This window comes from Papio anubis, chromosome 4 (assembly GCF_008728515.1).
Source record: "Papio anubis isolate 15944 chromosome 4, Panubis1.0, whole genome shotgun sequence".
Lineage (NCBI taxonomy): Eukaryota > Metazoa > Chordata > Mammalia > Primates > Cercopithecidae > Papio > Papio anubis.
The window spans coordinates 30,992,955-31,006,733 of record NC_044979.1 but is presented as its reverse complement, the minus strand read 5'-3'; positions in this window follow the sequence as shown (position 1 = coordinate 31,006,733).

Sequence of the window (13,779 nt, the reverse complement as noted above, 5' to 3'; positions counted from 1 at the left end):
ATGCATTTCAAGGAGAATGATCATGATAATGGATCACAGAATCTAGACTAACCAAGGATGAGAATGCAAGACAGGGGCTGACAAACAGTGGGAAAAAATGAAGCAAACGAATTAGCTGTCAGTGAGCAAGGAATCTAGGATAGGAAGATGGTGATCAGAGCATGGAATGTCTGATGATGTGCTAGTTCAGGTCCTCTTAGAAGCAGACACCAAGACAGGGTTCAGTGTGCAAGAGTTTTATTGAGGGAACTCCTGTGAAGGATAAAAGGGAAGGAAGCAGGAGAGGGGAAGGGATCCTTCATACCATAATACAGGTATGACATCTATGAAAGGAGAGGGGAACTGAGCCCAAGAGCCTCAGGCTTCATGCAGCATAGTTCTCAGAAAGTTTCAACCAGGCCGCTCAGGTGTTCCCAAGCCAAACTTGCTTCTCAGAGGAGTCCTACATCTTCCATGAACGTGCCACCACCAACACCCCGTGCTGTGCCCACTCACTGACTGGGATAGTGCTGGAGAAGCATGACCTCAAGTGCAAACCCAGCAGTGGATGCCTTGGGAAGGCAGGGGTCCTGTCAGTCACTTCCGCTCCCTGGAGCAGGAGATCTGAGAGGTCATGGTCACCACAGACAAGACTGTAGAGAGGATGCGGATTCTAATGACACGGTCTAGGACTGTGGTAGCAAGGACTGATTCTGAAGGGGAGAAATAATCACTGGAAATGAAGTTACAGGAAGGAGGGGACTGGATGTTGGAGTTCAAGTTCAACCACAGTTGTGCATAACACAACTCCAAGTTGTGTCAAGTACCCCACAGTCACTGAGGATTTGGACAGTTATTAAAACAATCTTCTGGCAGATGGCAATATTTGGGGTTGTGGCGGGGGGGGCGGGGGAGGTGGGCAGGGGAAACTAGCTTGTTGATGCCAGGATCTGAGGTGAAGGTTCAAGTAGAAGCTAGTCTTTGAATAAGTAATTATGACAAAACTCACTAGGAATAGGAAATCTATAAATTACAGGCTGAAAGGAAAAGGATGGTATTGTTCAGTGACAAGATTCTCAAAGAAGCCGCGATTTTGGCAGGCAGAGGACGTGCTGCTCTGCGAGCAGCCACGACTCGCACGGAGGCCGCCCCCAGCCTGTCCCTAAGGCACGTGGTCCTCTAGAGGGCTTCACGGGAGAGTTCTGGCTCGACCCAGGGCCGACGAGGGCAAGGAGTAAAAGGGGTTTGAGGCGAGGCAGAGGACTCAGGGGTCTGCGGACGACTGGTCCGCCGGTGGAGACCGCCGCGGCGAGGCGCCTGAGGTACCGCGGTGCGGAGCGAGGGCGAGGTCCCGCCGGCGGCCAGGCGGCGGCGCTCACGGTGCCGCGAGCTTCCCCAGGCCCCGGGCCGAGTGCTGGCGCTCTCGGGCGGCGCCGCCGCGGAGCTTGGCGCGGCAGCTGGCAGTGGCCTGACGCGTGGTGACGGCGCCCGCGGGCGGGCAGCGGCTCCCGGGGGCGGCCGGGCGCAGGGCGGCAGCGCTGCGGGGCGACGGCTTCGTAAGGCTTCGGCCCGCACGGGTGGCAGCGGTCCCCAGGGAGGAAAGACAAAGACATGCGGGTTAGACACCAGGGAAATCGCGCCGACGCCTCTCAGCCCCGCAAGAGCTGCAGACCCACGGGCAGTGCGGTGCCACTTTCGCCCAACAGGGTGCCACGAGAGAAAACTGCGCTGGTCATAGGAAAACAGATCCAATTTAGGTCTCATGCAACAACTTAGTGGCAATTTAGGAAAATGTATCAAAACCCTTAAATGTCTGAATAGTTTGACCCCAGAAAGTCTAGCTTGAGAATTTTCCCTTAATGAATAATTATGAATACCACAAATTTTTCATACAGGGTGTTCAGTGCAGTATCTATAATAGAAAAAAAAATGCCAGAAAAAAAAATGGCAAAAAAAGAAATTGGGAATGCCCTATACCCAACAATAAGGTAATGGTTATAGTCTTTTTCTTACAGCGAATACTAAACTGCTATTAAAATAATGCTGTGAAATAATACGTAATGACATGGAAAAGAATTGATACTATATGCAATGAAAAAAATCAGTTTCATCCCCATTTGTACCATGTGTGAGTGTATACTTATGTGTACATGTGTGTACACATGACACATCACATATGTAAAAATGGAGAGAAACACACCAAAATGTTTAGCAGTTATCTCCAAGTGATAAAGCTGCCGGTAACCCTTTTTTAACTTATGTTTCCCAAATGTCATACAAGTATGTTTTATAGTAAAAAATATAATACAAGGAATTTTACTCCATTCTTGTGTATCCATTCTATATTTATCTCAATTCAAATTTGTGAAAATCTTTCTCTTCTATTGTGTAGCAAAGTGGTGGACATCAAAAGATTTTTAAAAATGAATAGAGAGTCCACAAAAGTAGTTTATCTTCCTCAAAAGTTCTGCATAAATTACAGTATTACAGAAGAGTTTATTGCTTAAACATTTTGCAGTTAATCAAAGCCACTGTCTTCTGTGACGTTATACCTTATTTAACTCTAGTAATAATTTCCACTTTAGAAAAAAAATTCTGGGCTTTTGAGAAATGAGAAATGTAATTTGATTTGTAATTTCCAGACTTGGGAACACAAAGTTTGCTAAAAACAGAAAAATGTGAGACAAATGTTTTAGATCATACCAATGTTTTAGATTCAATGAATCTCTCTTTAGTTTGGAATAATTGAATGGGATCAAAACTAAAATATGACAATGAACTAGAATCTAAGCTTAACATCCCGGTCTCCCAATCATAAATTAATTTAAAATTTTAAGTTAATACCTAGGGAGTCTGTTTTGCTAAACCTTGTTCCGGGAACATGCATAAAAGTGATAATAAAATTATAATAATATAACACAGGAGAGGGGTTCCAGGGCTTTGTTATTAGATTGATAGAAGATCCATTATAAGTTTCCAATATATTTTAAGCTAAAGTGAGCTCAGAGTTGTCAGGCTGATTTTATTTAATGATGAGCAAATCCAATACTATTTATTGGAATGTTGCTTTGTTGTTTAAACAAACGATGACATAAGTAATCACACCATCCTGTAAGTTTCCTGCACCCTGAAGGTACTGGATACAATTATTGTGTCTGGAAGCATACTTTTGGTAAAAATTATCAGAAATAAAAAAAAAAATGTCCAAAGAGAACAAATCCTCTTAAGGCCAAAAGTTTGTGTTAACCAACTGCTCCTGAATAAAATGAAGGTTATAGGAGCTTTTTATAAAACACTTTCAAAAACCTTAGTATTCACCAGATGATGTAACCAAACAGCGTTAAATACAGATAAGACAGAAGAGCATTTATTATTGGTGCTACAGTCCAGCTTTCACTATTCATACAGTGATTTCAATTTAACTCAACAATTTTGGAGTCCCTATTATGTCTCCTGCACTGTGCTCAGACAGTATGAACAAAAAAGATAACACAAGGTTCCTACCTTTGAGAAGCTCTATCTAGAAAATTACCTTCAGATTACTCAGATGCGGGGGATAACCTGAATCCCTACATTACCCGCCACTGTCGTGCCAAAGCTTCGCATCCCATATTCTTCAAATGAGCTGATTTTCTCTCATTCCTATGCTCAGATTTATCCAGAGCAACCCACTGCCTCCACAATAGCTAAATCAATAGTTATTAGCCATTCAGGAAAGTCAATGACTAGTATGAGATTCTAACTAAAGATATGGACTTCCTCCTCCAGAAACATGTGCAGAAATGCATACACCATATACTTCGTTTCACTGCACTGGAAGCTGATTTCCTGAACATAAGCAATATTTATAAAGGGTTATGCCTCCTTTCTCTTTTGAAAGAAAAATGACTGTTTCCTGGAAAAAAAAAATTTAGAAAATTCTGACTGTTCAGCAGTACATCTCAACGAGATTTAGTTTAAATGAGTTGAAATTGTGCTTTGGCTTTTGACATAGCAACATATGCTTCATCTTTGATAATCCATTACAACTTCTTCCCTATGGCAACAAGTGCTGAAATCCTTGACTCACAAAGGTACATATTTAATAGAATGAAAGCAGAATCACATAGAATGGAATTTGCCAGGTTAAGGTGGCCTGCATACTGTAACACCAAATTCCTCCAAGACTTTCAAGTTAGACTCAAGTCACATTATTTCCTCTGCCTTCAAGTTCAATTAGACTTCTGGAAAGTCCACAGATTTCTGTCTGATTAGAGAAAAACATCTTAACCTGCTCCTATTTCTTGACAACACCTTTTGGAAAGGTGGTGACAGCTGCTGATATGGAAAGTACTGAGACACAATGACGTGCGACAATCCTTTCCTCATCAAGCAGGAAAACCATGCTGTGTTCCTGACATCACAGGTGCACCAGCTTCCCCCAGAGTGCAATTTTTCTTCTTCCATTTGAATATTTATTGAGAAAGATTATTTTGAAGATGTTGACAGTCTTTCCAGTTTCCAAAAGGTGTTCTAAAATGGAGTTATTTTGATGACATCAGCAAGCACATGAAAATGTGAAGCTGGATGCACTGAGAGGCATCAACAGTTTCATCCAGTTGCATGCTGAAGAGAAATACGCAGAGATGCCCATTTCTTCCAAGTCTGAAGTGAGTGATGTCATTTGACAGAAGTAGGGCCTCAATTTTCTTTCATGGACCACATTTAAGAACCTTTGAGTCAAACTATTTGATTCCGCACTCCCCTTACACTATTGTTTCCCACCTCTGTACTTTTGTTCTTGGCATTTCACCCACCGAAAAATGTTTTCTCCCTGCTCTCATCTATTCAAATCCTGTCCATCTCTCAAGACCCAGACCACAGCCAGTCTCTTTCATTAAGCTTTCCATGATTACTGCAGCCTGAAATGACCTATCTCTCTTCTGAACTCTGACAATGGTTCCTATCTTTGACAGTTCTCAAAATGTGGTTCTGAGACCACCACCTTCAAAAATGCACCATAATATGTATTTTTACAAGCACCAGAAAGAGCTGTGGTAATTTCTATCATTTTCCCGAATCTTCTTTGCGACTCTTAAAAGAAAAACTCACTTCCCAGATGGATGGAGAGAAGACTGACAATGATTGTTTTTACTGGGGTGACCAACTGACTCATCTGAATCATTCCTTTCTGTGCTCATTTTCACACAAAATGTTTTGATTTGTCAGTTGTGTATCTGTCAGGTCTGTAGTGTCATTGCTGACTGCTGAAATCCTACATTTACCCATGGATTTTTCAATCACAACCTCCCAGTGTCATGGCCATCCTTCTAAGGATTCAGTGCTGCTACCATTTTCAAAATAACTTCATACTCTATGAGAAACAATTTAAGCAGAGCTTAAAATGAAGGCAAGCACAGTTAGATGGACATGGCTACAACTGACATCATATACTCAAATAAGATATAAAATCAAATGTATTCTGGAACCGAGCAGCAACTTCAAGGTGATCTCTTCCAACAGATTCACATTACAGATGGGGGAAATGTGGAGAATGGGGTATTTCAGAGCAAGAAACTGAAATTTAAAAGAATAAAAATCTTAAAGTTAAAACAATAGCAAAATCACATACAGTCAAAGGCACTGTCCTAATTAGCTCATGGATTCAACATTAAGGACAAATAAAATTGAAGAATTAAATGAAAAGAATTAAAGGATGAAAATAACTCAAAATGCAAAAGATGGATCACACTCATCTATAAAAATGGCCCAAAAGACTCTTTGATATTACAAGTAACAAGATGACTTGGACTCAAAACCAGTTATGCTTATTCATAATACTATTTATCACGTACTTACTGTATACCAGGAATTGGGCTAAGTGTTTTACATATGTTAATCAGCTCAACTGTATTAAATTCTAATTGAAAAAAAGTATCAAAAGAGAAAGTCTACAATACCTCTGTAGGAAAAGAAATGAAGAAAGCAAAAGCTGGCCATGCATCTGCGGCCTGGACCAGTAGAAAGGATGCTCTGCATATTGAACAATATCTGGTCTGAGTGGCAGTTGCATTCCTATGGGGAAGATGAGTGTGTTGCACTACCAGAGCTTGCTGACACTGGTTGCTGAGAGCTGATTCAATGCTCACCAAGCAACCTTCTGATTATAATTTATTTTTCCATGTAGATTTGCCTATTGAGAGAAAATGCACTGAACCATAAACATGAGAAACCACTGTGCCTGACACTTCCCATCACAAATTAAAGAACTGAATTGTGGTATTTATACACTACTATCTATGAAGCTGATTAAAGTGGTGCAGTCTTCTAGTACCTAGTTACCTCTCTGGATGAACTAATAATCAGGGTCAGCCTTAGTAAGTGGTGGCCACATCAAAGTTACCTGTGAGGCCTGGCAGGGAGGCCAGCCTGCCCTCTGTCCTGCTGTCTGCCTTCTTTGAACAGCAAAATCCCACATGATTAAACACACACACACACACACACACACACACACACACCATTTTAATTAGAAACGGAAATGATGGGAAAAGGAGGAACAAAATATAGTGTTTATCCATGCTCTAGAGCACTACCTTGTGAGCTTAGTTTTTACAGCAGATAAGGCCAAAGTGTTTTTTTTTTCCAATGGCACCGATAAGTACTTATTTTGCTTATTAAAAGAATCAGTCACCTAAGCAAAAAGAAAAAGTTCAAGTAGAACTTGGACATATAAATTTTTACCAAAGAATAAATATAAAAATATTTCAGATGTTCACAAATATATGCAATACATCATTACTTAAGGGTGTTGCTTCCTTTTGGGATGTTTTGTTGACCAGTTTTTGTTTCCTGACATCATCTCTATAGGAGAGAAACTTATAAATATAGCAGGATCCTAACATGACTTATCACAATTCTTGACAAGACTTTTAGTTCATTATCTTACATCAAGAATTCCAAAGTCAAAATGCAATAAGAACCATTAGGACCCTGTGTTCAGGGTTGAGGACAACACATGTAAAAGCTGCACTAAAGCTATGAACATCAAGAATACGATCTTACTTATTCAACTACTGAATTTTAACTATGATGATGGTGTTATGAAAATATATTTTTAGTCTGATTAACTTTTTTCCCAATCAACAATGGTTGGAGTCTAATACTTTTTCAAACAGAATTACCAAGTATACAATACATTGAGAAGGCCTGCCATCTTTAGGAAGAAAGCAGAATTACTGACTAATTATCTAACATGAAGTTCAAATATAAGTACTCAACCTCTATGAATATTATCATGGACATTTGGCATGGGACACATTTTTTAATGGATTTGTCTTTTGTGATACAGTTTGGTCCATAAGATCTAAAATCAAACAGTTCTGACAGGCTCTATTTTTCTCTGAGAATTAAAGCAATAATTGCGCTGATAGATAAGTTGGCCAAAAAAAAAAAACCCAGAATGATCAAAATTAATGGTGTATTTTTATATAGATGATCATGAATCATATCAAGATAAAAATATATAGTTACAAACTGTTTTGAGAAACAAATGAAAAACTATTTCTGTGATACAAATTTGACGTTGGAGATTTTAAAATTTAGAAAATGAAACAAACATTTGTGGTTTGACATTTATAACATCATTGCTTCTCACTGGCCTCGAGATAAACTGTTTGTACAAACCGTACAAATTTTTACACAAGTCTGAAGGTAAATGATTTCCCTGAAAACTTCATCTGCCAATTCTTTCTCAAATGGAAAAGTAAATGTACAATTAGCTATTTTTGGTAACCAGCAGTAACAGCTATTTATAAATTTCCCTTATTATGTTTTAACTTTCAACATTATGTATCATAAATCAGTGACCCTCTCCTCCTGAAAGAAATGTGAAATACTACATCATGTTGCATGTGAGGTACTCAATATGCTAGAAGTAAATAATAATTTAATAACTCTGTCCATTCATATTAATAAAAAAGTTGTTTAATAATAATAAGCGGTATAGTAAAATGGAAAGTTCATGGACCAAGGAACAAAAAAATCCCAGGCTCTACAATTTTCAGACATTGTTAAGTAAAAAAAGGCAAGGTGCAGAAAGGCATGTATAAGATGCTACCATTTGTGTGAAGGACAATGTATACATTTCCTTGATTTTACATACATGAACTAGCTCTTGAAAGTCCAAGAAATTGGTAACTTCTTGCCTCTGGGGAAGGTAATGGAGGAACTGAGAGATGGGGTAGGGAAAAAACTTACCTTTCACAGTATTCCTTTTTGTACTTTTTAAAAACATGTTATTACATATTAAAATAATCTTAAAGAGATAGCTGGCTTCTATTCCTGACTTCTTCATCAGCTACACATTTGACCTTGTGCAATCACTTACCTCAATTTTCTCCATTTTAAAATACTAAATCTCTAGATTCTCCATGTACAACTCAACAGAATTATGGCTCAATTGAAGGTATATACAAAATATCAGGTGGTGAAATAAAATAACTATTAGCCTTAATTTGCAAAGACTTACTCTTCTTTTTATTCTGTATTGAAAGTAAAAGTGTGGCTAACCCACTTTTTAACATATCCAAACTATTGCTTCTGAGATACACACTCTCAAAACATTTCAATTATTGAATAAATATTAAATGCAAGTATAAAGAGGTAGAATTTTTGTGGTAGAGTTTCAAAATTGAACCTGAGATAGGAAAAAGCTGAAAATCACCCATATATCTCCAAAAAATTATCCCAAGAATCTTCTAAAAATCACCCATAATCTTTATAAACAGAAGATACTAAAAGAACCAGAGAAGGCCAAGAGTAGAGCAATAGAAAGCTTAGACCAGGAAAAGTAGGACATGAAGAAGACATTACAAAAAAGAAATCAAAACTTACTGATACCTTACAGAACAGGGAGAATGGGGACAAGCCTGGTGATCCATTCTTTCATAATTCTACATGCTGCAGGGTAAAACTGCCAGCCGTGGGTCTCAAAGGGCTTAGAGTCTAATCTGGGGGCGCAATATAATTAATAATGCAATAATAACACAAAGGATAGAAGTAAAAAATAAATGGTAAGGTAAATGTGAGTTTATCAGAAGAGGTCTCCATGAGTTGGAACTCTCAAGAACAGATTCATAGACGAAATAAGACTTTGAAGTCTGCGTAATAAGCAAAGTGGTGGTGGCAACATGGATAAAATGAAGAAGTCAAGCAAGGAGAGTCAGTTGTAGTAGGATGGGAGCAGTAATCGTAGATAACAGGGTGATGAATTTACTTTTAGACATAGTTTGATTCTAAATAGTAACTTGGCTAAAAATGTTAAAAATTTTTTCAAATGTTGGGTTGCCAAATTTTCTTTATAGAATACTACATAGGAATGGTAACATGCTAGTAGTATATCAAAACTGGCTGACTAGGCAAGATCAACACATATCTAGATCCAACTTTTTAATAAGCAGGGCCCTGAGGTATGAGAAAATCACACTTATACAGGATGTTTGGTAACCATCTTCCAGTATTTTCTTGCAGCTACCTAATATTATTTCCTAACACAACTTTCATACTCAGGAATCAACTCCACCCAAAAAACACAAACCAGGAAATCAAGAGGTGCCAGTTTTACTTTGCCATTGATTAAGCTTGTGAATTGGGCCTGGGTGATGAAATTGAGTGCTGTGGGTTTTAACTATATGAAAAAATGTCGAAACAAACCAAAAAAACCATCTGGCAGTGATCTAGTGATTTTGTAAAGCTAAAGCAAAGATGTATAACCACTTAACTTCTAGCAAAATACACACTATAAACTCAAGATATTTGTTATTACATAAAAAGGTGTGTGTGTGAGAGAGAGAGAAAGAGAGAGAGTGTGTGTGTTGTTATTGGTAGCATACTGATAAACCTTGTAAGAAATTTCTAAAAATGTATTTCTAAAATGTTGGCATAGGGCAAGAAAGAATATCAACAAATATAAAGAAGGCTATAAAGCAAATGAAGTCCTCAATGTAGAAAGCATATATTCTAAAATTCTATTCTACTTTTTATTTTTGTTATAATCTTTCAAACACCCAAATACACATATCTTCATCAATAATCTCTTAGTGATTTACTGGGGTGTGAATGAGAATATAGAGCCTTGCCAGGAAAAAAAAAAACTGATGTTTAAACAAATTTATTTAAAATGAGAGACTTGAAACAGGTAAAAGTTTATGGTTAATATAATTGTGTGTTACAGCAGTGTGCCTTGTATTATTTGATGTGGATATTAGGCTTTAATGCTAATACCCATCATTGATTAAAGTATAAATAACAGGAAAGAGAAATCATTTTCAAAGCATTAAAACAAAAAACTTTAAAAATATGTGTGTGTGTTTACTATAGATCATAAGGGAATAACAAAAATTGTTTTATTATAGCTATCCTCTTCTAATTCAGATCTGTCATTTCTATTATTAACTTCAGTTTTTAGGAGTTATAACTCAGCCATAACATTTACTGTATTGAAACTTGACAAAGTCTCCTGGGAACTCTTTCCTTTAAAGGCATATTTTAAAAGTTAATGCCAAAAAAGTTGGATACAGACCACTGGCATCTTGAGTGGTATACAGACCTATGCTTTATTTATTAAATCAATGGTTTCATCCCAAGCAAGGCTGATTTCTGAAAAGTCATCTTGCATATCCTCGTAAGTACCCACTGGCCTGGGGATGCGTGGTGGTAAATAGGCTGCTTCATTTCACTTTTAAGGAGACAAAAATTTCCACTTTAATACTAGTGTTTTCTAGATGGCAAGATCAGAAACAGTTTTATTGTTATGCTCTTCCTCCAGAAAGGAGATGGAAACGGGAAAAACCAGTGAGAGCCACAGGATGACGATGTAGGATCTACATTTCATTAAATATTCACCAGTCAAAAAAGTGCAGCTTTGCAAAGTATAATTAATATATTTAAATCATCTGTTCAACCTTTAATAGTACCTTTATTCCCTTAGACTCTGGCTATGGATACTAAATTGCTTAAGTTTCTCGTATGGATTATGTCAAATTCTATCAGGATCAGCCAGATGGCTTTCTCCTAGTTTTCCTTGACTAGATTAGGCACACAGACATAGTACCTGCCTAGATCAGAGGCATGGGAAGTAAATCATAAAAATTCCTGGACAGATCAAAGCTATGGGACTCAACAAATAAATCTTATTTAGTCCAAGAACACTAATAAATTGCTTTATTTTTAAAATAAGATTTTTCCTTTTTCAAGAAATAATCTTTTAAAATAGGTCTTACAGATTTTATCTTAAAACCTCTCTGAATACAACACATAAATTAATTCATATTGCCTAATACTATTACAATTTAATTATTCAGTACTTCTCAGAGTAACATTAAATACACGTTATATTACATATTTTATATGGGGATGGGGGTAACAGAGAGAGAGAGAGTGAACCAGAGCTACCCAAATACCTGCTCCCAAATGAAAAACTAAAATAGATAGGTATTGTCATAAATCACATAATAAATGAAAAGAATCCATGTAGTAGTATAATATGTTGATTCTATTTATTCTTCCTGGCAATCCCTTCAAAGTCTATGGCTTCAACAACTACATGAACACTAATGACTTCTAAATCTCTAGCCCCCGGGCAATTTCGATCTTGACCTCTAACCTGTATATCCTACTTCTATTAAGCATCTCCAATTAGATGTCCCACTACCACCTCAAACTCAACATACATATCTAAAATTTAATTCAGCATTTCCCCCTGGAAAAGTGTTCTTCTTCCTCCTGTATTCTTTGCCTTGAAGCATGGTGCCACCCACCTGCTCAACTAGAATGCCTGAAACTGAATCCTACTAGATTCTTTCTTCGTCTCCACTGCCTGGAAAATTTCATTTCTGAAATAATTATTTCACCTGTATCCTTTTCTATAGTCTCATTGCCAAAACCTGAATTTACGTCCTATCACTCTTACGTAGACTTCTGAAATAGTCTCCTAATTGATTTCCCTCACACAGTCCTACATCCCCACCTCCACTCCAATTCAGTTCCCTTGGTGCTATTATACGTCCCTGTTTATAATCTTTCAACAGTACTCCTAATCTTGAAATACAGTTCAAACTATTTACTTGGTACATAAAAGCCTTGTTGATTTGTCCATTTCCCTGTCTCATACTGCTTCCCTTAATCTACATGTGATTTCATGTCTCTGTACCTACATGGAAACTTTTTCTGCCTATCTGTTTCAAAACTCAAGAATTTAGGAATTATAAGTCTTTCCTAACTCTTCAGTGTGCCTTAATATTCCACGTCTGTGTCCTTAAAATGTATTCCTCCTCCATCATACTTGAAGAGGAACTGCACTGCTTATCTCTGTACCTTACTCAGTGCCTCACATGAAGCAGGAGCTTATCTGTTTACTGACTGAATGAAATAAGTCAATGTAAGACAGTGAAATCTGAAGAATACTCATGGAATGCTTTAACTTTTGATACTGAACAAGCTCTGCCAAAAAAAATTGTATAATTTAATTTGCTTATTATTACTAATCTGTCCCCATCATATTTTTAAATAATTTATTTCATCTTCTACTCAATAAAGCGTGCTAAGTTGAAATCTTCAACCTTTAAAAGGCAAATACCTCATTTCAAACACAACTAGTCTTACAAGTAATAAACTCTTTAATTAACATGTAATAAAAAGGCCTGCATTACTCAAGAGACTAAAAGGAATTTGGGTTAATTCAACCTAGCAAATACCTGTTTGCCTGCATATCTAGGACACCATCTACGCATCAGTAGCATGTAAACAAATCTAGCTGTCACCACCCCACAGCCCCCAAATCAACTACAGGCACATCAGTAAATCTGTCACGTATGCCCCAGTAACCCTTCAGCTTCCTATGATCAACCCAGTAAGGTTTGGGTTATTTTTAATTCTTAGCAACAAAGTTAATTTAGTTATTTAGAAGCTATAACATTATTTCCACCTCTGTATGGAACATACCAAATTAAAATTCTAACAAAGAGGACCTGAAAGCAAAATATTTTTAAGTAAATAAATTAATTTTTAAAATAGGGCTTATTCAAAAACAAACTTGTCAGTCAATGCCTTAAAAACGATAAACACACCTAGTCCTAACAATATCATAATGAAAATTAAGCACGTGTAATCTTCAGAGTTGAGTTTTATTTTTAAGAGGCAACAGAGTCTCTGAACAGATGACTTGCTTCTTCTACTTTTATTTGACCTCAAAGGACCATAGCTGACAGGAGGATAGGAAATGAGAAATTACTTTTAGATTCAGGTTTATCATTTATCTGATGGTCATTGGAAAAAAAGGACAAAGTTTCATCCTCTGCATACTGAAACGTTAATGGAAGACAATATCCAAAACAAAACTAATTTAGACTGGATCTAAAGCCCATTACACTTGTCTTATAGAATAAGCAAGAGTAGGAACAGATACACCACACTTAAATGAAAAAAAAAAAGGAAATCTTTTAAAATGTAGATGGTTATTATTTATAGCCTTATTGTTCAAAGTGTGGATCATGCACCATCAGCATGAACATCACATGGAGCTCGCTGGAACTGGAAAAAAGGTCACACCCAGAGCTCCTGACTCAGAATCTGCATTTTAACAAGGTCCCACATGATCATATGTTAAGGTTCGAGGTTCTCTGGTTTATATAGTTGAGTAGTTCTGGCTACCCCATCAAATTACCTGTGTAGTTGGTACAAAATATATAGGAGCTTGGACACTACCACCAGAAATTGCAATCTGATAGATGTGGAGTCAGCCAGACATCTGCATTTTTTCAAAAT